Source organism: Malaya genurostris, chromosome 2 (genome assembly GCF_030247185.1).
Source record: "Malaya genurostris strain Urasoe2022 chromosome 2, Malgen_1.1, whole genome shotgun sequence".
Classification (NCBI taxonomy): domain Eukaryota; kingdom Metazoa; phylum Arthropoda; class Insecta; order Diptera; family Culicidae; genus Malaya; species Malaya genurostris.
Genome location: NC_080571.1, coordinates 6,530,260 through 6,553,740, shown reverse-complemented (window position 1 = coordinate 6,553,740; position 23,481 = coordinate 6,530,260). Strand labels below are relative to the sequence as shown.

Genomic DNA, 23,481 nt, shown 5'->3' with positions numbered 1-23,481 from the left:
AAAGCTGGTTGCTTGAAGAACCGTCTGCTGTTCCTAACTTACTTATGTATGCCTTACATCGTCATTACATAGTTTGGACAGTATCATGCGAGTACCAAAACATATCGCCTAACGTTTTTTTTTTCGGTGTGAATTTGTAACTCTATCCCGAACTGGCTAACAGGGATACAAAACAAAATTGTCCTCTACTGAAATGAAAATATTGTCCCTCCCAATCGAACAAACAAAGGAGGTAAACCTTTCGGGCGGTAACCCACGTGAACCTTCCAGCCAAGCACCCGAGTGTTATGGAAATGATTGCTATAAGAAGCCGTAGGCGAGGTTTACCTCCACGTGCTGCCTCGAAGACGAACCAAGACATACACAAAAAAAGGGGTTGATTGCTACTCCCAGGTTGATTACACGTAGCCCAGAGGCGGGTCAAATTCAATGCATGGAAAAAAAATTTCTTCTTCCCTTCGACTTCCGGAATGGAGACAATCTCTTGCCTCAGACTAAGACTTTTCCTCACATGGCGATGATCATCCAGTCCAGGGGTCCGGATCCCAGTTTGCTTCGTTTTTTCATCAGTGGCTTTGTTAGTTATGCGTTTTTCATACCAAGCCACCGATTCAGCTCTCAGCCCTTTGTTCGAAGGGAAACCACAGAAACCACCCTCCAGAAATGAGGCAAAAACAAAGCACGAATAGCTGCTGAAAATAGATGAAAGTGGATGACGAGGCAGGCATTTTTAATTTCGAAATCTTTTGTGTTAACCGAGTTCAGTGCTATTCGGGAATGGGGCAGTATTTGGGAACCAGAGAGGTTTTCATCGGCCCGAAGTGAAATTGCTATTACTGATGTCCGCGACGAAATGAGTTTTGTTTCGCCTTTTTTTGGATTCCGTTTTTTTGTAATTGAAGAAGGATAAAAAAAAATGATAAAACAACCAGTTTTTTTTTCAATTATTTTTCATCACAAAGGCTGAAGGTTGATGTGAAAAAATAGCTGATGGAAAATTAAACGTTTCATGACTTGTCAGCTCTTAATAGCGACATTTATTATTATACAAAATACTTCAACGAACATTATTTCCTATACTATGACATTTCTCCCACCCAAAAACAACAAAACATGTTATCTTCAATGTCTGTTCAATATCAACCAAAAATGTTACCCTTTTTACAAGAAACTTTCCGAAGAAACCGCCACTCTACGGAAAACCCCCATTACCAGGACGAAAGAAATTTACTTTCTTTTATGATAACGCCCAATCGCAAACAAACTATAACTTCACGTTTCCAGCTCGGTATGGCAAAATCCATCGCCTCGAACGCTTCGCTCTACTGCTCCACTAGACTAGGGCCTCTTTCGTCAACAGAGAAATAATTAAATAGGAAAAACAAACAATTAACACAACCTTAAACAGGTCTAGTAAGTGTGTTTACCACCCAACAGACGATGTGAGGAACGTGCGCTATCATCACGACATCGGTCACATATTCCCACCTTTCCCAGCTGGTTCCGTTCCAGGAAACCGGGCAGATCGTAAACCACACTGTTTTAATTAACGCGTTTGATCCTTCCATGTGTTTCCATCAATTAAATGCGAAAAGGGACACCTGAGTAGCGATGGTAATTTTAGTGGAATGTAATTCATCGGTACTCGGAACTGATTTTGCTATCCCTCGCTTCGACAATCGGTTTGGGCAATTTCTGACTTTTAACATTTTTTTTTATGACAGTCAGTTATCAAATGTTGATCACTTCGATGAATAGTTCCTATTTTGCTACCCCAATATTCCGCTTCAATTGAAGCGTTTCTACTGCTGTCAAAAGTTACGACAAATTCCGCGAAAAAAAACGCACACACACACGAAACTCGTTCCGGTAATTAGTGTCATCATATAGATTATTGAAAGTGCTGAATTGGTTTGACCAAACTTCTCGTCACTGGCACCGCCGAGCTTCCATCGGAAACGACCAACCTGTCACGGTAAAACTCCTGGAAAATTCGCACCGAATTCCTGGTGGCACGATTCCCCGGAGAGGACACAAATCATTTTGAACCGGATAAAATGATTTTAATTATTGCCGGTGCTGCTGTTGTTGCTATTTCCTGACCACGATGATGATGATGATGATGATGATGGTGATGGTGATGAGGATGATGATTGAAATCTGTAAATTTGGTGAGCCCGATGTGACCAGTGTCAGTGGGGTATGTGTCATGGTTTTCCGTACTCGATCACGATAAACGACGACAGGGCGAAATTAAACTGCAATCAGCCGAACATTAGAAATATTGAACCAATGGTTTCAACTGGCAAATGTTGCTGGTAAAGGGTAAACTATTACAGCCCTTCGGTGCACAACCACGATTACGAGTGTCATTCAACTTCCGGAAATGAAAATTTGTCCACGGGAATTGAAACTGACATTAATTAATGTTCGTGTTGCGGATATGTCGCACACGTTCCTGTCATGAACATCGAATACAGACTTTACTGGAGAAAAAAAACCAACCAACCTTTCCCATAAAAATTGGCATGTATTACTCAATAATCTAATGAAGCTTAGTAGGCGATGAGTTTAAGCTGATCAAGTTCTTTTTTAATTCGTCATATACCGTCTTCGTTTTTGAACCTAGCCGCGGGCGACTCTAACTCCGAGTAAAACGAACACGTGTTACGCGCCCTAAACAACAACTCATGAAAAAATGAAAAAATAAACAAACTCGCATGAATGCGTGGTGCGACCCGAGAAAATTTTCAGAGCGAAACTACGCGATTGGAGTCCGATCTAGAGCGACCTCAGGTTGCTAAAACAAACATACCAAACGTTGTTTGGGCGACTCTGGGACAGCTTTCGGGCTGCTCTGATCGATAAACGAAAACGGTAATAGATTTCAGTTGACCCGTCCAACATACTTACGTAACATTGCTACATTTCAGTTATTTCAGCTGAGGACAATACCGTAAAGTGGTAGGTTTTTTGCTATTTTCCCATTTCAAATTAAATTTTCTTGGAAACGGTGAAGAATGTAGAAAAACCCACCAGACAATGTCTTCGAAATTTTCAAAAATAATCTGTGAAATTTTCAAAATGATTCATTAAGTTTAGCGGTCGTGTTGTATTTTTTTCTGACTGAAGAACTGCTGAAAATTGGAACGCTCGGAAATGCATACCTCTACTTGTTCATCGAATATCTCGGCTTTTAAGGCTTGTATCATAAATCTACCGTGACAAAGTCTAGATAATTTAGTTTAGATGCGATTAGTACATAAAAACATATATGCTATCGCGATAAAAATAAAGTCTTGTATTTTTCTGTGAAACAAAGTCAGTTTCAATGCATCCGCCATTTTTTTCGCTTTGGTTTCCTGATAGCATTCTGAAAAAGGAGAGAGAAATAAAATTGGCTCGACAAGGCTGCCAAACACACAGACATTCAATCTTTGTGAACGTTGAATATTTTTTCATTGTTAATTGGAATCCATGTAATGTCCAACCCATACGATAGATTAATGTGATAAAACTTCTCATCAAAATAATAAAATGTATGCTGGCAACCCGGTACAGTTTGCTTATATACGAGAGAGTACAAGAGAAATACGATGCGCAAAGGGAATTGAGCGAGCCACGTGGTCGATTTAAAACTCAACACGTGACAGTCTGTCCTCAGACCTTAAGGAATGGGTAGGGTCTAAAACTTTTAAAAAATCTTTTTTTTTTTCTTTGTATTTTCTTATAGTAAAACATTTGATATATGTTCTGTTAAATTTTCAAGCCTATCGGAGCCAATACTATGCAATTTATGGGCCTTTATCTGTTCTTTTCTCATACTGCGAAGATGCAAGAGTTCGGCGCACAGGCCCAAGAATTCTGCTTCGATTGACTTGAAAATCTGATAAAACATTCTTGAAATGTTTTATTATAACAAAATACAAAGAAAAATATCATTTTCCTTCCCCCTATACAGTGGTTCAAAAGCCAAAACCAAATCAATTTCAAACCATTTATAGGATATAGTTTTCTGAAAAATTTCTAGGAATTTTGGCTTAGACCTCTCTCAAAATAACGCTAGAGTTGAAATGCCAAACTGATGATATAAGTTGTCCATTCTGAACACGAAGAATACTACATGCAGAATTTGAGACACATCAAAAAATACCAAACTAAATCTTTCGATTTCATATGGAATTAATCTACTTTTGAAGGTAGTAAATTCGACTCAGTGCCTCAAGATCGCAAAATGGACGTGTCAAACGTAACAAACACGTGCATTCGATTTTCTCGGAGATGGCTTGACCGATTTTCACAAACTTCGATTCACATGAAAGGCCTTATAGTTTTACAGTTTGTAATTGAATTTCTTCCGGATACGACTTCAGGTTCAGGCAGGAGGTACGATGTAAAATGTGCAGAAATAAATAAAAAAAATCTGCTTTGATCCACCTAGTGGTGTGATGGTGCCTTTCTCATTAACACGAGAAATTGATGTAAATTTCATATTCGACATTTTGGATAACTGTGTCCGGAACCGGAATCGGGTGACTGTCACGGTTGCAGTAAGTTTTTAGGGCCATCAAATAGCCAGGCATACCTTATGATCAAATATTGTGAAGACGGTGATCGTCACTTTGTTGTAATTTATTGAAAGATATATTTTGAAAAGCAACATTGACCAAAAAGCCATCTTTCAATAAACTAATGATCAAAAAAGAACCGCAATTTTCATTTTAAAATTCCCGCGCTTGTCCAATCGGTAAACTTTTATTCCCTCAACGTTGGCGACACTTTTATACACATTCTGTCAAATTTTGGCGCCTATCGTACGTTAGTTTTTGTTTGGCGTCTATACAAAGAAGTTGAAAAATTTTCGTGTGGCGATTTTTATAATGGATGAAAATTTAGAACAACGTGCGTGCATCAAATTTTGTGTTGCAAATGGATTTAAGTGTTCCGAAACGTTGAAAATGTTAGAAAAGGCCTTTGGTGAATCGTCTCTAGGAAAAACACAGGCATACGAATGGTATAAACGCTTCAAAGGTGGTCGTACAAGCTTGGATCATGATGAGATCCCTGGCCGCCAAACAACATCTGTTACTGAAGAAAACATTGAATCGGCGAAGCAAATCGTGTTGCAAAATCGTTCTGTACCGATTAGAGAGATTGCTGTGTTTTAGGGCATTTTAGGGCCGAACACATTTTAACTGATGTTTTGGGTTTGAAACGCGTCGCTTCTCGGCTGATGCCAAAAAAGCTGAATTTCACGATAATGCGCCGGCTCACACAGCGTTGGTTGTGTCGCAGTTTTTGGCCAAAAACTCAACCAATATCATCAACCAAGCACCGTACTCTCCAGATATGGCCCCGTGTGACTTTTTCCTCTTCCCCAGACTCAAATTGTCATTGCGGGGAACGCGTTTTGAGACCATAGAGACCATAAAAGAGAATTCGCTGCGTGAACTAAAGGCCATACCTTCGACGGCCTATAAAACTAGTATGGAAAATTGGATCAAGCGTTGCATTGGCATAAAGAAATTTATTAAAAATTGAAATTTTGCGTTTTTACCTTACCGAACTGAACAAATGTCCGTGTGTGTGTGTGTGTTGTCAACTAAGAGGTCGAGATCTCAGAGATGGCTGGACCGATTTTGATCAAACTAGTCGCAAATGAAAGGGCTCCCCGTCACCCAAAACGCTATAGAATGGTTTTGAGAACGGATGTTTACTTTTTGAGTTATACGAAGTTTCTTGTCAAAATTTTTAGTTTTTTGGCAGTATCTGTCACAATTGACCTTGAAAACAGAATATGTTTCTATACTTAGATTCCACACGGTAACAGCTATCCAACAAGCCGTAGATTGCTAAAATCCGTCCATTTTTAACGGAGATATCGAAATTTTTGTGTAAGCGACTTTTCCCTCTATTCCAGCAGTAGAAGTTTAGAGCGCTGTCTGCAAAGAAATGCTTGGGAGCAACGTGAAACACGATTTTTTATACTGTAACATACAATTATTTCTAAGTACCAAAAAGACTGTGTACAGCATCTTTTTTCATGACTTTTTTTTGCAACATAACCGTTCGAATATGCCATATGTAAACCAGATGATGGCAGAATTTTCGAGTTTAAAGCAATTCCATAATTCTATTGATTTAAACTACATACAGCAATAAATGCTGGAAGAACATAACAGTCATATACCATTCGAATCAGTTCGTCGAGATCAGCAAATGCGTGTGTGACAAATAATTTCACTCATTTTTTTCGGAGACGACCCAACCGTTTTCTACAAACTCAGATTCATATGAAAAGTTATATACTCCCAAACAAGGTTCCTGAATTATGTTTGGTTCCGACCTCTGGTTCCGGAACTACAGGATGATATGTGGAACGAAATAAAACTGTGTAACTTATTTCTCTCGTAGCTGACTGAACTGATCTAAGATTCAAATGAAATCTACGAATCATCTAAGATTCAAATGAAAAGTTTTAAGATTCTATAAAACATCTTGTTTTTTTAGAGTCAGATCGAACTTCCGGTTTCGGAGATACAGGGTGATTAGTATAAAAATGTCTATTTCACACAAATTAATCAGGTTTATCGGGTTAGCAGATTTGGATAGTCAGTAACCAAATAAACTTATTTCATTTTTGGTTGTGTTCAGTTTTCGTTTCGGAAGGCACCCAAAAATTCAATTCACACTACAATTCCTCAAAGATGTCTACATTGATTTTCAAACATTTTGAAACAAATGTAAACTATACAGCTACTCAGGTGAATTTTTCTGACTTCAGCTACACCGAATTTCGAATTCCGGTTCCAGTATCGAATCGTTTCTCAAAGCTCAATCGTTTTCTCAAAAAAAGGAAATCGAATTTCAGAAACAAAAGTTCAAATTAAAATAAATCCAATTTTATCCAATTCTGACTTCCGATTCTGGAATGAATTTTTTAAATTCAAAGCTATATAGAAGATGACAATCCCGAAAAACTTTAAAGTTGGACTCAAAAATATTGCAATTTATTCGTCATATGGCCATACGAATCGGTTTGGTTTATGAATACCGGCTCTGGAAGTACCTTAAATTACCCTAAACGTTAAAGTGGAAATTACTTCGACATATCATGGAATGTTTAATCGATTGTTACACTTTTATATTCAAATTCGATCCGATTTGCAGTTTCGACATTACAGAGTAATGAGTGATTAAAATCTCAAATTGCCTCTTAAAACGACGGACATTAGAATAATGTCATGAAAACTGAAACACCGAGGAATATTTATGCAAAAAAACACATGCGGATTGTTAAAAAAGGTATTATCTCACTGCTATGTGGATTAAGCACGTTTTTTAATAAAATTCCGGTTCTTTTTTTTTATCATAAGGTACAAGTTCGAATAGTTTCACTATCTGCTTGAACAATTTCGTACTTTCTTGTGTCGTCAATTATATGAAGGTTAGGCATTTTTATCTTTCATTATCCTGGAATTCGAATCCGAAAAAAATCAACCTCGTTCAAAAGGATACCAAGACAATTATTTGAATCAAAATACAACCAGTTCAGTTACGGTTAGTTTGTTTGGTTATAAACTAATAACACCTTTCTTTCCGCGTGTACGAAATCGTACACAGCGTGCTTCGTTCGTAGAAGCGGTGCTGTGTTTTCTTCTTCCGTGCCCCCGCATGTACGTACCGGTGCGCTCTATATGACGGTTTGAAATTTTGGACACTCGTCACCTTTTGATATCGGAACCGGAAGTCAGATCCGGATGAAATTCAGTAGTTGGGTATGGAATCATGAGACCTCACATTTGAAACTAAGTTTGTAAAAATCGATGAAGCCATCTCTGAGGAAAGTGAGAAATTTTAAATTAAATTTTTTGCATCAATCACCCTATAATTCTGGAACCGAAATCCAAGATGAAATCCTAGAATTTTTTACGGCACCATAAGACCTTTTATTTGAATCTAATTTTGTGAAATACGGTCAGGCCATCTCTGAGAAAAGCTAGTACACTATTTTCATATAATTTTTGCACATTTTATCAGATAATTCGGGAACCGGAAGTCGTATCCAAACAAAATTCAGGAGTTGTGCATGGCATCATACGACCTTTCATTTGAATCTAAGTTTGTGTAAATCGGTATAGTCAACTTTGAGAAAAGTTGGTGCACTTATTTTTATATTTTTTGCACATTTTACCCCATAATTCCGGAACCGGAAGTCGGATCCAAACAATATTCAGAATTTTTGTATAGAACAAAAGCTTTCGATTGAATCTAAATTTGTGAGAATCGGTTAGGCTATCTCCGAGAAGTAGTTAGAACAAAAAACGTTACATACACATACGTATACACAGACATTTTGCGTACTCGACAAACTGAGTCGAATGGTACATGAAACTCGGCCCTCCTGGCCTCGGTTCAAAAGTCGGTTTTCACAGTGATTGCATAACCTTTCTAAATAAGAAAGGCAAAAAGAGCAGTCGATTCTCTTACAGACCGTTGGACTAATTTTCACAAACTGAGGTTTAAATGAAAGGTCATAAAATCCCATCGAATCGTACCGAATAACACCCGAATGCAATTTCCGATTCCGGAAATACAGGTGAATAAGTATCAAATATTTTTTCCATGAACGAATTTTTAAGCATGACACGGATAATCGAACCAAATGCTTTCAATTAGCCGTATAATTCTCCAATTGGATCTTCTTTTCCAGGTTCCAGAGGTAACGTAAAAAATCATCGTGTACTCTAAACCTCAATCCAATTCTCTGGAAAAATTTTCACAGGCTTAGACTCAAATGAGAAGTATACTATTCTCATAAGTTGATGTAGAATTTTATCTAGATCTTGCTTCCAGTTTCGGAAATACTGGGTGAAGAGTTTACGAGATTTCAACCCGTCATTTAAAGCGATAATACAAAAAAAAAATTTTTATTTCACTCGATTTATAGGTTACTCAACTGAAATGTTTTACGGTCTCATAGACTGCTACTCACTTTTTTTCGTATTCGATTTCCGGTTCCGGAATAACAAAGTGAAAGGTATTTAAGATTCTGAAATTTCATTCAGACGAAATAAGAAAATATACGAAGAATTCCTCTAAATTTGACACAAAACTATTCTTAAATTGGAAGGCTAATGTTTCTTTATGTCCAAACAAACTTTTTTGCACTTATTCAATTTTTTTGAAGAATCCCTTGGGAATATTTATGAAAACATGAGTTATATGGGAAAGAAATCTTTCCACCTTCACCATCCTTGGATTGAAACAACTTCTTCTTCATTATATATTGAAAGCATTCTCAAAATCAAAAACAATGACCGAAAAATTTAAATGAAATAGAAACCGTCTCTACAATTTTGGTTCAAAGCGGTGACGATGTTTCGATAGATGTTTTTTTTTTTTTCAAATATCAAGAAGCTACTGCTACAACCATTTTCAGTTGTATGCAAAACTTCAAATTTTTAGTGCAAGCAGAAACTTAAGCACACTCCTACAAATAATAATGACGATTCGACTTAAATTAGCCGGGCTCAAAATATTTAGCTATACAATTTAAAAAAATTCTGATTTTTATTATATGGAACTGAATTAACTTAATTCGAAATCCTGCAATTTATCAGCAGTTGTTCTCAACTGAAATCCATTTTGAGATCAACAAAAGATCCAGCTGAAAACTTGAAAACCGCTCTCTAATCCACGTAAAGGTTTGATAATGTCTTAGTCTTGTCATGTCGAATAGTACTTATATTAATTCGGGTAATTCATAGAAGTATATTTTATCACTTACGTCGCCTATTCATAAAAACAACATTTTTGAAACCGAAGATATCAGTAATAATACATTTCATCTTTGCAGCTTTCGATCGAGCCCAAATCCGTCGAAATTGGATGAGTTTTCTCTGTGAAAATAGTGTGGTTTGTCAGTTGCGTCATTTTAACGATTGCATATCAACAACCATAAGCATTCACCATAATCCATCCGTTTCAACGTGAGGCAGCTTGAAATGAGTGGAATGTTTAGTCATCTCCGATTTGAACAATCTTTGGCCTGGGCGGATAGAAAAGGTGCAGTTTGTCGGTTACGTCACTCATTCCATTACATCTCCGGAACCGGAAGTATCTACCATTTTATCTACAAAGCTTATCAAGGACTTAACAGTACACGGAGAACCCGCAGATCACAAAATTACAATATTGGAATTGTTGTTTCACGCCCTAGTTGTTTCAACTAAAATGTTGTTGATTTAACTCACATATCTGTTGATTTTGTCATAACCATTCAGGTAACCGAAATTGTTGTATTCAAATGCTGTCACTTGGCGGAGAACGAAGACAGCACTTGGCGGAGAACGAAGACAGCAATATTGAAAATTTTCAATGGTAAATGAACTTCATTTATGTTAGTTACATAGTGGTCGTTTTATGTAAGTGAATGTATGCAGGAGAATATAACAGTTAATTGTAAAACAAGTTTTCCATGTGTTAAATAGATATTCTTACAGTATAAATGTTTTAATTTCATCAGAGAGTAATGTATTCTAGGACAGTTCATGTCAAAGTCGAGCCATTCTGCAAATGAAGGAAAAATTTCCTAATTCCCTGTGACCATTTTTCTGGAAAGTTCCTTTTCGAGAATTGCAATCTTTTGGTTCATTTCTATATCCTTTGTGAGTTTAGTGATAAATATATAAGCAGTCAATTAGGTAAAATTTCGTTGTTCAAGCAGTAAACGATTAGCTTCCTCCGAAGAGGCTAACAGTAAAAAATATTTATTGCAATTGGCGTCTTAAGTTCTAATAACTGAAAAATTGGTTGAAACAACTGAGACATTTTTTTTGCTTTCATGCATACAAGTAACTTTGATGGGATTGTGTATTTGCTCAATTGCACGAGTGTCACCTCATTGAAACGTCTCATTGTTCGCTCAGGGTGTTTGGCATTGCTCAACTGAAACGTCTCATTACTTGTTTGTGGTGCGTGTCTTTGTTGGGTGTCGTTGCTAAGCTGCCAGCACGATAAATAAAAAATGACAGATTAGTTAAAACAACAGTCGATTAGTTGTATCAAATTTTAACCAATCAAAATCAGAAAAACAACTTATATTTTAGTTGTTTTGCGATTGCTGGCTTTTCTGTGTAGTGGGTACGAAATTACCAAAACCGTCATTTAGTCGTTTTAGATCAAATTTATCGATAGAGTACAAATGTGTTTAGTCAGTTTCGCCAGTTCTATCATATCTTCAGAATCTGTAATTTTACTCTACGTACATGATCAACAACTGAGCAAAAGCTTCCAAATTAGCCTTAATTCTTTTGAATCGGTTTAACCATCTCCGTTAATATAAATAAAGTGGATAAATATAAGAATACCATAAAAGACATTTTTCGATCTCGTCGAAAGGTTTGTTTCAAGCAATTCTAAGAGGCACATTCGAAGAGTCAGCACCGCTCATTTATATTTCAAAATCAACAAGTCGTAACTTTTTCGAATTAATCCATATCGGTGTGTGCACGACCTGTATAGCTATATCAGATATTGTTTAGATTCGATAGCCATTTGCCTATCTGTGCGTATTGTAAACAATGTCCGCGGTAATCGTTACTCCCGCCAGTCGTGAAGCTGACGTTGTAATGGAATTTGTTTGTCGAAAAGGTAAAAAAAAAGTGAAATTTATCGAGAGTTGTGCTTGTTTCGTGATTTGGTTTGCAATTACTACATCTTACACACCATTGAAAACTGGCTAAATTGGCAGACGGTGAAGCTCTATGCAGAGGGTTTCAGAAAACTGGAGCAGCGGTGCTTAAACGTGATCGGCGATTATGTGCAAAAGTGAAGTAAATTTGTAGGAAACTAAACGTGCTAATCGAATCAGTTTCATATGATTAATTTTTTTTTGTGTTATGCCTCGTATATCCTTTTTATAGAGAAAAACAAACAGTTGTTCACAAAATATAACATCACATTGCAGTAATTTTTGAAAACAAAGAACGAATAACACATCACTTTAAGCCAAAATATTACGAAGCTTGGAATTAGGAAAAGAAAATCCAAACAACAACTGAAACGTAGTACAGATAATAGTTGCGTTCCACCGACAAAATAAATTGTTGCGTGATCAATCACTTCGACAAGTTTTGCTATCAGCTGATGTCAGAAATAATAAACAAAAGAAACACAATTGCATTTTTCTTTCCGACTGTCAGAAATCGATAAATCACTTTTCCTCGACCTTCACTGAACTAAACACCATGCGAAAACAACCCATTTTATCGACACATCATGAAATGTATCTTCGTCCTCTGGGGAGGGGGGAAGTGCAGCACATCGATTGTACTGTACAAATACGTACAAAGATATATACGTCAGCCACTGCACTGCAGATTGAAACAAATGACACAGAAACTGTCCCTGAAAGTATCAATATCAATTGGCACAAACCTCGTCGATGCAACTGGACATTATCCGACGAAAAAGAAAACACTCTTCAAGATCAAAAAGTGAGCGTAAACGGAAGTTTCAATTTCTCTCGGCATAAAAACCGGATGAATCACAGAAGGAGGGAAGAGTCACGGGAAAAAAAACAGAAAATCTTATCGATACGACCGAGCTTAGGAGACGAAGTGCAGTAAGATCCCATGTGCCATGTAAGCTTTCCAGATGTATAGTCCATAGGTCCATCGCAATTGCGTTCTGCTGCACATTCCAATGCCGGGTTTTGGCTCAACTTTTATCGGTCAGCAGTTTTTCCCGTAGTTTCGCGTCCATCCTATTGATTTCTCGACAGTTCTTTTGTGTCGGTTCTTGCCCGTTTGCGGTAAATTGATACATTGCTGAGTGTGCTTTCTTCCAATGACGATAACGCATAATGCAGCGGCTTAGCTTTGCAGTGCAAGTAGAAGCCAGCAGCTTGACAGTATTTTCTTGCGTAATAAATGATACCATATCGAGTACGAGGATGAACGGCCGTGGCCTAGTAGGACTAGTGCTGTCATTCCCATTGTGTGTAATTCGAGCGCTAAAGTTTTCTACGTAATATGGACCACTATTAAATCAGTAAATCAGTTAATAGTGAATCAGAATTCAGCATAGAATTAAGTTTGAAGGAAAATTGAAGTGAAACAATGTAACTCGATTTATGCGATCATGGAAACTATCTGTTAACTAATATGCGGGGCATGAAACTGTCTTGATTAACCGTGATTGATCCAAACACCGATCAGTAAAATATTCTTTTCTGTAAATTTATGGAAGAAGAAGATTTGTGGTAAATCGGAATAAATTTATTTGTGGCCGTTCTGTTGAACGGCAATCTATTTATCGAACTTATGAACATGTCAGAAGTACCTTTTGATGAGTCGAGCTCATTTTTTTTACAATTTTACAGTCAGTCTTTAAGACAGAATAAATAAAATAAAATTGGGACAGAAAGGGCACGATAGTGAAATTTGCGTCTATCGATTCCACAGAAATTTGTGCATAAAAATACCTATTTTGAAAATATTTACTTAGATACATACGAAATTATTAGGTAAAGTCGCGTTTTTGATTTCTCCCACTGTGCATTGGCTGTTTTCCTTCGTCAATGTTTGATAGGCTTTCCATAATTTTTTCTTCGGTTCAAAAGAAAAATTGTTTAAAACTAAATTTTATTAATGTACGTTTTTTTTCTAAGAAAATAATCAAAAAAGCACTCTATATTTCGTTGTCTTCTTTACACAATTTAAAAGGGTTACGTTACGCACTTCGTAACTTTATATTGCTTGATTTGAGCTTTCCAAAAAGTATATGTATGTGCCTTTTTGTCTGCGACCCTGCTTCCTATTAGTAGTTAAAGTTCACAGTCTTCAACAAAAATGTGTAATTTTACGTTTTTAGTAATTGCTTCAAACGAAAATGCTTCATATATCCGAACTGTTTGCGTTAAACCAATAGCTTCTTCGACAAAGTTTTTTCTCGTTAGAAGTTCTAAAATTTTGTAGAAGACATCGTTTTTATATCTCTTAAGGGGAAGGTGGGGGGGGGGGGGGCTGTAGGGTGTAACACTTTTGAAAAATCATTTATTCTTTTTTTTATATTTTCTTGTAGTAAAACATTTGAAGAATTTTCTGTGAAATTTTCAGGCCTATTGGAACGAAACTCTGGAAGTTATGGACTTTTATCTATGGCTATCTCATTCTACGAAGAAGCAAGAGCTCGGTGCACTTGACAAAACATTCTTGAAATGTTTCGTTATGATAAATTATAAAAGAAAAAATATGTTTTTTTTTAATGTTAGACCCTACGGGCTCCCTGGAGTAATTAATTGTTTCCATTGATTTTATAAAAAAAAAAACCTTTAAACACGTTTTCTTCGAAAACAGGTTTTGAAAGTTCGTGTCCATCGTCATTCAAAAACTACTGCACACATTTTTTTCAAATTTTGCACACACTTTCTACATATAACCAGACCCCAACGTTTTCCTTTTCGTTAATTGTTACTTTAGAAGAGGTTTAACAGCTATAAAATGGCGTCTTTTTCGTGAAAAATCGTGGTTTTCATTTTGAACAACCACCAAAAATTAAAAAAAAAAATCAAACAGAAACGTTAGGTCTAGAAAAACTTCCACTCTAACTCTCTAAGTATCAGTTCGACATCGTTTTTTTGAACAGCTCGTAATAAATAACACTGACCTAAAATCTCAAAACTGAAACCCGATGACGACGTATAACCGAAGATGCTTTTTTCTTCCTGGTAGGCGACCAACACAGATTAAAGCCGGGGTTGAAGAAACGATATAATAATAATGTTTTGCTCCAGAGTTCAGGTAATGAATCTATTTTTCATCACCCACCCTTTTTGTCGTGGGAGTAGTAGCTTGCAGGCGAAAAACGAAGCTCAACGTTGCTTGGCTACAAATCATAGGGAAAGCCACGTTCCTTGCTTTTAAATCAGTTTCAACACATGTAATCGCTTGGAAATGGCTTGATAGGTAACTCGCAAGAAAAAAATAAGCTTATCTTGTCATTGGCATGAATTCTCTTCAAGTAATGCCCTTAATTCAGCGTCTTCGAAAGATTTGGGCTTTCCTTCGTGCGAACGGTCGTTAAGGTGAAATTAAGGTGATTTTGACTGCACCATTGGCGAAATATGAAAAAAAACTCATTCGTAATCCACCTAGTGGTGTGCTAATTCCATTTTCTTCCATCGAAACAGTATCATTAAAATATTTCTTGCCTTTTCTATTAAGATAATTTCTGACACAGATAATTTTTGACAAGAATTTTTTCAGATTGATTCGTCCAGTTCACAATAACATGCTTTAGCAACAAGTCTCAAACCAAGCGTATCCGTTTTCAACGTGATCGTAGGTCGCTATCTGAAGTTATAATGCGGATAGAAAAAAAAATTGACGCATACGTCACTTGTACGATTATATTATATAATTACAATTATTGATATCGGTTATACCATTCTATCTCCCGAACCGTAAGTAAAGGCCATTTGAACTTCAAAACTGTTTAATGAACTAATAGTTGCATTAAAATGAGCCTAAGTCTCTGCGAAAATTGAGCGGCAAGAAAAAAGTACGTTTTGTCGGTTACGTCACTTATACCATTTTATCTCCAAAACCGAAAGCGACAGCCGTTTGATATTCGAACAATAGTAGCTTGCAGACAAGTCCAAGTTTGTTAAAATTGGATCAGTAATCTTCGAGAAAATTGAGCGGTAAAAACAAATCATTGAAAGGTGCAAAAACAGACATTTTCCCATCTCGTAGAGCTGAGTCGAACGACAAATAGCACTATGGTCGCCTAAATCTCCAAATATCAAGGGGAATGTGCCATTTGAGCCAATTTGTTCTGATTCCTGATGGTCACCCTAAGCTCCATTCTAAATCCGGTTTTCCAGCATTTTTTTATACCTTTCTATAGAAAAAAGCAACAAAAAACTTAATTTGATTAAATTAATCACATCTAAGTATGCTTAGAAATTTTAGTTTCTGTCTTGTGAAATCGTAATTGAACGATAAACAAATCAAAAAACCTGTTTTAATACACCTAATGGTGTAATGATGCCTTTTTCATGGAGATGGGTATAGCGTGATGGATTAGTCGATGCCCTTCCGGCAGCCTACCTGGGTTCGATACCCAACCCCGCATATAGGGTAAGAAAACTTTTCTGACCCGAAGAGGTAAATGATCTTAAGGTTAAAATCTCTACAATCGAAACAAAAAAAAATGTCTTTCTCATATCAATCATATTCTCATATATTATTCTGTGATATTCTATTCAAAATGTTTTTCTTCGACTCTTGAAACAAAATAAAGAGAGAAGTTTGTGCATTAATTATTACAACCTACAGAATGAAGCAGTTCTCTGATCGGTTACGCCATCTCCGAGAAAACGAAGTGATTTCCATTACTGTAGGTACTTCTGGCAGCGGAACCCGAGAACCGCAATAATCGGTGTCGGTTCGTATGGCCATCAATAGCATGACATAGTACTCTAAACGACGATGTAAATTTTGTTGAATCCGAAAATATGCAGTAATATTTAGTACAACCATAGGATCTTTCATTTGTATTTAAAATTGAGAGTAAAACTATTGTTGGGTATATGACTATTATCTCCCGTCGATAATCGAAAACCCCGATAACCGAAATCGGTTTGTTTAGCTGCTTACTGATAATAGCTACCAATTAAAGTAGTTTTGAGGACAGTTTAGAACATTTTTGGCGTGTTTCTTATTAAGTCGGAAATATCGATGCCCTTGCCCTTGATTTTTTTTTTTGAAAAGAGGTTCTGTGACCAAAATAATACCTCCGAGCCACGTCCGCACTGTCCGGACACCAGTGAATATTGAACGAGTTTGATTCGCTCTTATTCCACGCGTTCGAATAAGAAACATGCGACTGCTCTAGAAATTTACTCGTCGTTTTTTTTTCCATCGAATGGTCAAGGAAGATTTGTTGTTTCATCTATATAAGATCGTTATCAGCCCAGCAGTGTAAACTGGAGGACTATGGAGTGTTGGGAAAGAAATCTTCTCCAAGCGAATCATTTCCAGAAGCATTGATTTTCGTTGGCCGCCGCGATCGCCTGACTTATCGAGCTGTGACTTCTATTTAAAAAATAAAGTTTACACCAACAAACCTTTGACTGATCTGCGGGACAGTATTTGCCGTAAAAATTGATACCGATACGTTAAAAAAATGGCCGACAATTTCTTAAAACAGGTCGAAAATTACTTATCAAGTAACTATCATCATATATCAAATATTGTGTTTAAAAAATAAACGGTTGTGAAACTTCATTCTTGTACTTTTTATTGCTTTTAGTTTTTTCGTTCAGCACTTTGTTTCTGTCAATTTACAAGTTTCTGTCAATTTACATAATCAATGTATCAGGTTCCTTTGCGCTACCCTGTATAACAGGTAAGACATGGATCAATAAGTCCCGAGACTAAAGCAGAGATGGCGCTCGTAGTAAACCAGCAACAACGTCTTTCTAGAGTACTAACCTTTGCTTGAAACGGGTCAAAATTTTGAGTCGATTCGATCAGAAACAGCTGAGTTATCGAGGTTGGAGTGAAGTCGTTTTGTAGTTTGTTTAAAAAATGGAAAAAACCGAGTTTCGTGTTTTGATAATAATTTTGAACAAAAAAAATTTTGCAAAAAAAATGTTGTTTCCATTGTTAGTCTCGGGACTTATTGATCCATGTGTTACATGTAAGTTCGTAGAGTTGAAAGAGTTCATCAAATGAAGGTTACCTAAGAAACATGTAATATTCCATAAAGTATAGCATAGAATACTGTTGGTTGACAGAAAAGTGCGTTTTATTGATTTTACAAACATAAAATTGAAATGCGAATATATACAAAATTTAACTTTTCTTTTACATAGAATGGAATATTATTATAGAAAGGCTAATACAGATTTCCGTCTTCGCAATTTATATCAGTGTAGAAATTCGGTTATACTAAATTAAACATATCTGTTTATTTTACCTCGGCTTTAACTATTTGAGTTGTTGGCCGGCTTACATTGAATTTTTGAACATATTTGCTGTGTAGTAGTGTTGTTACTATTCAATATGTTACTGAGCTATCAAAATAATTATCGTGGACGAAGGAAGCCCAAAAAAAGATATGAATTTTAGACACCCACACAGTCCGAAAAAAATCTTGTGATTGATGACTATAAATGGAACGTCTCAGTTCACGTGTAAATTTCAACTTGCAAGAACATGTAAAACTAAATAATTCGAAAATCACTTAGCTTAAAATGAAATGAAATAAAAAATCTTCATCTACCAGAAATTGAACCGAGAATCATTAGATCACAAAGTACTTACGTTATCGACTGAGTCATACAAGCACCTATAATTTCGAAAGATATTTTCACATGCAAATTTATACACTTGCTCTTGCTAGTCGAGTGAAAATTACAGTCGTAGCCTATAAAACTCATTTAAGTGCAACACAGAAAGAAATTACAAAATTATACATGCACACAAAAAAAAAATTGAATTTTACAGGTGACTTAATTATTCATACGATGTAATTCATAAAGACCTAATTTGTCAAATGACGGAAAATCTCATTTGTAGTGACTTAATGTTAAATGAGCTTGAATTTTACTGGTTTCGACTGTAACTTGCGTTCTGTTATCAGGTGTGACTGTATGAATTTAAATGCACCTTTTACCAGCCAAGCAGATGTATGCTTCTGTGGCTCGGTCAATAAACAGACGTACTTGCGATCTAATGTGTCTCAGTTCAAGCCGCGACGGTTGCTCTCAGTATTCTTTTTTTTATTTCAATGAATATGAATTTTTTTTATTTCTTCCACGTAAATTTGCGTGAGCTGCGACACTCCATTTATGTGCATATAATAAGATGTGAAATCACAGGGTTTTTTTTTAAGTGTATGAGAAAGGTCTCGTTACACCACTAAGTGGATTAAAACAGGTTTCTTAGATTAGCATCACTCTTCTCATACAAATAGGCAACGTAAATGCCAAACGCTTAGTTGGAAAAACGATGCCGACATGTGACAAAAAACACTGAAGCATGCTTTTGTGAACTACTCGATTCAATCTGAATTAAAAATGGGCCCAAATCAGTGTCAGAAATATTTTCATGAGACTGTTTTGAAGAAAGAGAAAGGCATTATCACACCATTAGGTGGACCAAGAAGGGTTTTCAATATCTAGTAACTGAAAACTAAACCAGTGAAGGTCAAAATCATCTAAATATCCAATGGAATCTAACTTGGAAGCCAAGCTGGAAATGAAAAATTTGTTGACCTTCTGTAATGCAATCTGTTTTCTTCCTATTTTTTGTCAGAATATTCCACTTCCTAATTGGCTGATTTTAACAGCTTTGTCTAGACAATAATGAAATTTACATGCTCTATATGCATTACAGATGGTCAACAAAATTTTCATTTTCAAACAGATTTTTATTTGGCAGCTTAGTTTTCAAATTAAATTTCATTGGATTTTTTGATGATTTTGACCTTCATTGGTTCAATTTTCAGTTATTAGATCTTGAAAAAAAATAGTGTGAACAATGAAATATTTTTGTTGGAAAATCTTTTGTTCCTTAAAGGTGCCCATCTTGGAATGAATGGTTGATAGGGAACATATTTGTTTATCTTGAGACAAAATATCGACCTAATCAAAATGTTGTTTTTTTTTTGTTAATTGATTTAAAAATTTTATATACGATTATTTTCGGTGTAAAACTCAATCTGGACTTTTCTGTATTTGTTCGTGAAAATTTCAGTAATTTTGATTCACTTATACAACACTTTACTGTATAGTTTTGGCAATGACTGAGTGGAAACATATATTGAAAAAGCCCAATGAATGAGAAACTCACAGAAAAGATGATTTATTTGATAAAAGGTACGCTCAGAGACAGGACTCAAACCTACTTTCTTATGCAATCCATGCATACACGTTAGTGTTTCGCCACCCTAAGCTGTGATAGACACGGCTGTACAAAAAAAACACAATCGCGAGTGCACTTCGGATGTCTGTTATTCCATACTGATGCGGAATCTATTGGACTTTTTGCGTCGATTGGTAACTGTTGATAATGTCGGAAACCATGATCACAAATCGGGGAATAGAATAAATGCCCGGTAATGAACGGAAGCCGGCATTAAAGCTCCAATGCGGCCTTGAGAGGAAGGGTCGGGATGGTCATGGTGCCGATTTTCTGGGATTGTCATGGCATACTTTTCGTGGACTACCTCCTCGAAAAAGGGAGCACTATCAACAGTGAGTATTATTGCGTATTTTTAAGCGATTGAAGGCCTCAATTGCTGCCAAACGGCTTCACTTGAAGCAAAAGAATCGTTTCAACAACACGATGCACTCAAGACTATCGTAGCCATGGTCGATTCCGGGCTCCAATTGCTTCCGCACCCGATTTGACTTCTTCGGACTATTATCCATTTTCAATTCCTCAAAGATGGCTTATCAATGAAAATTTCAGCTCGTACGAAGAGAAAATTGCCTTCCAGAAAATTACTCTGCGGATTGGATAGAATGAATTTGTCGACCTAGAAGCAGAGCCGTAGCGAGTGGTCGAAGTTTCATTTAATGACGAGCAATGTACAATTTTCCCTGTTTACCAAATCGTTCTCACAGCTTTCCCTAACAGAGACGACAATTTCATATACATAAGATCACTGCGCATTTCGCATTTCGCATAGCATGGACGGTGAATATTTAAACTAAGCCTCTCCACGCAATCAAAATTAGTATTGAGCCGACTTGTACTAGGATTTGGTGGAGTTTACAGGTCAAATGCGAAATGTATGATGTAACAATCAAAAAAGACTGCTAAAAGCATATAGTAAAATTGAAAATGCTACCTTACAGCAAAATGTTTGAGTTCGCGTTTGAGTTGAGAAAAATGATCACTACGGCTCTGCCTAAAAGTGATCTAAATTGAATGAAATTAAAGAAAAGAGTGTTAAAAACACTAATTTCGATCCTAAGTAAAGACAAGTCTCATTTAACTAGTTAAATTTTTTATGCATTGCATTGTACTTGGAATTAGGTCGTGAAATTTCATTCTGCAAGCTCTACCATTTGAAGCGTCATCAAACAGTTCAGAGAGCAGATCATTTTTATTCACGATAAACATCATATTTGACTTTGTGAAAGTGTAATAACGTGACAGTGAAATAGTGGAGTTAAATGGTACATAAATAGTGACACTATTGATTTTATCATGTTTGAACTCACGATCCGCATTGGAACTGAATGGTATCGAGGACAATTAGGTCAACCCCTCTTGGACTCTCCGATGCTATAACATACAAGTCCAAGGGTCTCGTTTACACGAAATCTATCATATGAATCGTGCAAACAAGTAGTGAATTAAAATTTTCTGACATGTTCGCTAGAAAACTTCTGGTTAGGTAAGCAATCAGCACCTGTGGAACAAACTTCAAGTTGCTAAATGTATGGACTCGAAACTTAGCTTTAAAAAACAACCGATCTACCCTTCATCGAAGCAATTCCATCAAAACCTAAAAGGAATACGACTGTTGTTAATTTGTATGAATGTACTGAAAGAATTTGTACGATTGCTCAACGTTTTTCATCCGTCGAAACAATTCCGATATGTTTGAGACAATTTCCAAAGTCCGAATATGTGAGTTGAGCTAAAATCATTCTAGTTAAAGAAGAAACCGAAAATTTATTAAAACTTCTTCAAGAAAGGTTCATGATTTAGGAAAACTCTTTAACACATTAATAGACAATTATTCGGGATAGTTCAATTAAAACTAAACAAGACAAAATTAGTTTGAATGTAATTTATGATTTAATGGACAATATTGTTGTTGCTTGTAATATTTAAGCATAATATCGTATATAACTCGAAAAGAAAGAAAATCCAAGCCATAAAATTTAAAAAAAAGATAAACGCTTCTATCATGAAACACTTAACGACGAGTATCGATTTGAATGAAAAAGACTCATTTTATCCTGCATTGTTCGAAAAACCTATCCAATCTCTTCTACTTCAGAGACTTCCGGTAGCTACGGAAAAGAATCGTTCCTCAAATATGTTAACGCAAACGAAAATCCAATGGAAAAGTGCATGCCACGAATAGTTCAAGGAAACTCCTTCAGCAATTACTGCCACAAATTCAGTGAGCAAATAATGGAACACACAAAAGTAGGAACGAAATCGATCCAACCCGCATCCTGACCAACTTTCAACATCCTTCACTAGCACCAAAAGCAGCTCAATCTACTCACTCAAGAAGGAGGGGGGTCCTTCTCCTACTACTCTTTTTACTAGCAATTTTCTCACCTACCTTTCGCTTTTTTCCCACGGTCTTTTGACTCGTCGCACTGCGTTTACGGCGGCATTCAGCCGCTGCCGACATCTAGATGCTTCACTAATCGCTCCTTCCAGTGCAGCTATTTTCCCATCTGCCTCGACGAACACAAATACACAGACACCACTGTACAGAAGCAATTCCGCCTTTCAGCAGTAACAACGATCAGTGCGAAAATCTCGCCTCTGCCTAATGATTTGAAGGTATCGATTTCAATCCTCCCAGCAGGATTTCACTCACTATGCCACCCGCACACTTCGTTAATCGTGGTTTCCACAAATCGATTGACTATCGATAGTTGATTTTACTTCCGTCTAGTTGCACTGCCAGCACCAAGAAAATATTTTTTTCCTTCACTGTTTCATCAATATCCCGCTCGCCCTGTAAACTGTATTCAACTTCTTCCGCTAACACTGGACGACGCACGAACAATTTCACTAGTACTTTTATGTGTCAAATGACTGAGCAATCACATTGCACCTAAATCAGCCGCAACACCCACCGAACAGCCAAGCTCCTGTCAGGACACTCCTCGGTATGGAATTACTCAGCACAGCACGCACATGACCTACGACCACTTGGCAGCACCTAGGACTACTGTTTGCACACCCGCACCGTTCGACACAGTTCGCTTTGACTGGGCCGGGCGCTGTTCGTCACTGAGCTCAGGAGCTCCGGAACACTCGGAATGTATGAGAATGAGAGCGAGTGAACGAGCGATCTGTCAAACTTCGCCACGGCTCCGTGCTCGAAACCGAAGACGCCATGTTTCCGGATAGCAATACCAGCTCAAACAACAAACAACGTAACGCATCGTAACGCCCGTTGCCTGCACACCGGGGGCAGGCATGCGCCAAACGGGACTCTCGCGAAAGCTTTTCCACCACCGTATCCTATTTTCACATCCCCTTTTACTGATGTATTTCTATACAATGGGCCCATAAACAAAGTCGAATGAATAGTCGTCAGTCTGTTTCGGTCGATTCTTCCGATTTTTACTCACGTATGCTGGATGGGTGAGCCAAGCATGAGAACTCGTCGTCGTTGTCGTCGTCATCATCATCATCATCGTCATCGTCATCGCTAGGCGCCGTGTGCAACCGGACCGCACTAGTGGTCAGGCGGGTG

The 23,481-nt window shown here is 36.9% G+C and overlaps 1 protein-coding gene across 3 annotated transcripts in view; it reads right to left on the bottom strand.

Annotated features, from left to right (window-relative positions):
- The window catches only part of LOC131433071 (hemicentin-2-like), a 124,173-nt gene extending 101,156 nt beyond the window's left edge, over window positions 1-23,017 (bottom strand). The window contains exon 1 of one of the 3 annotated variants that reach the window (XM_058599828.1): window positions 22,326-23,017. The gene's annotated coding sequence lies outside the window, so the exon portion shown is untranslated. The remainder of the gene's footprint in view (window positions 1-22,325) is intronic. The other 2 variants (XM_058599827.1, XM_058599829.1) reach the window with 2 other exon arrangements.
- Window positions 23,018-23,481: the final 464 nt, after the last annotated feature.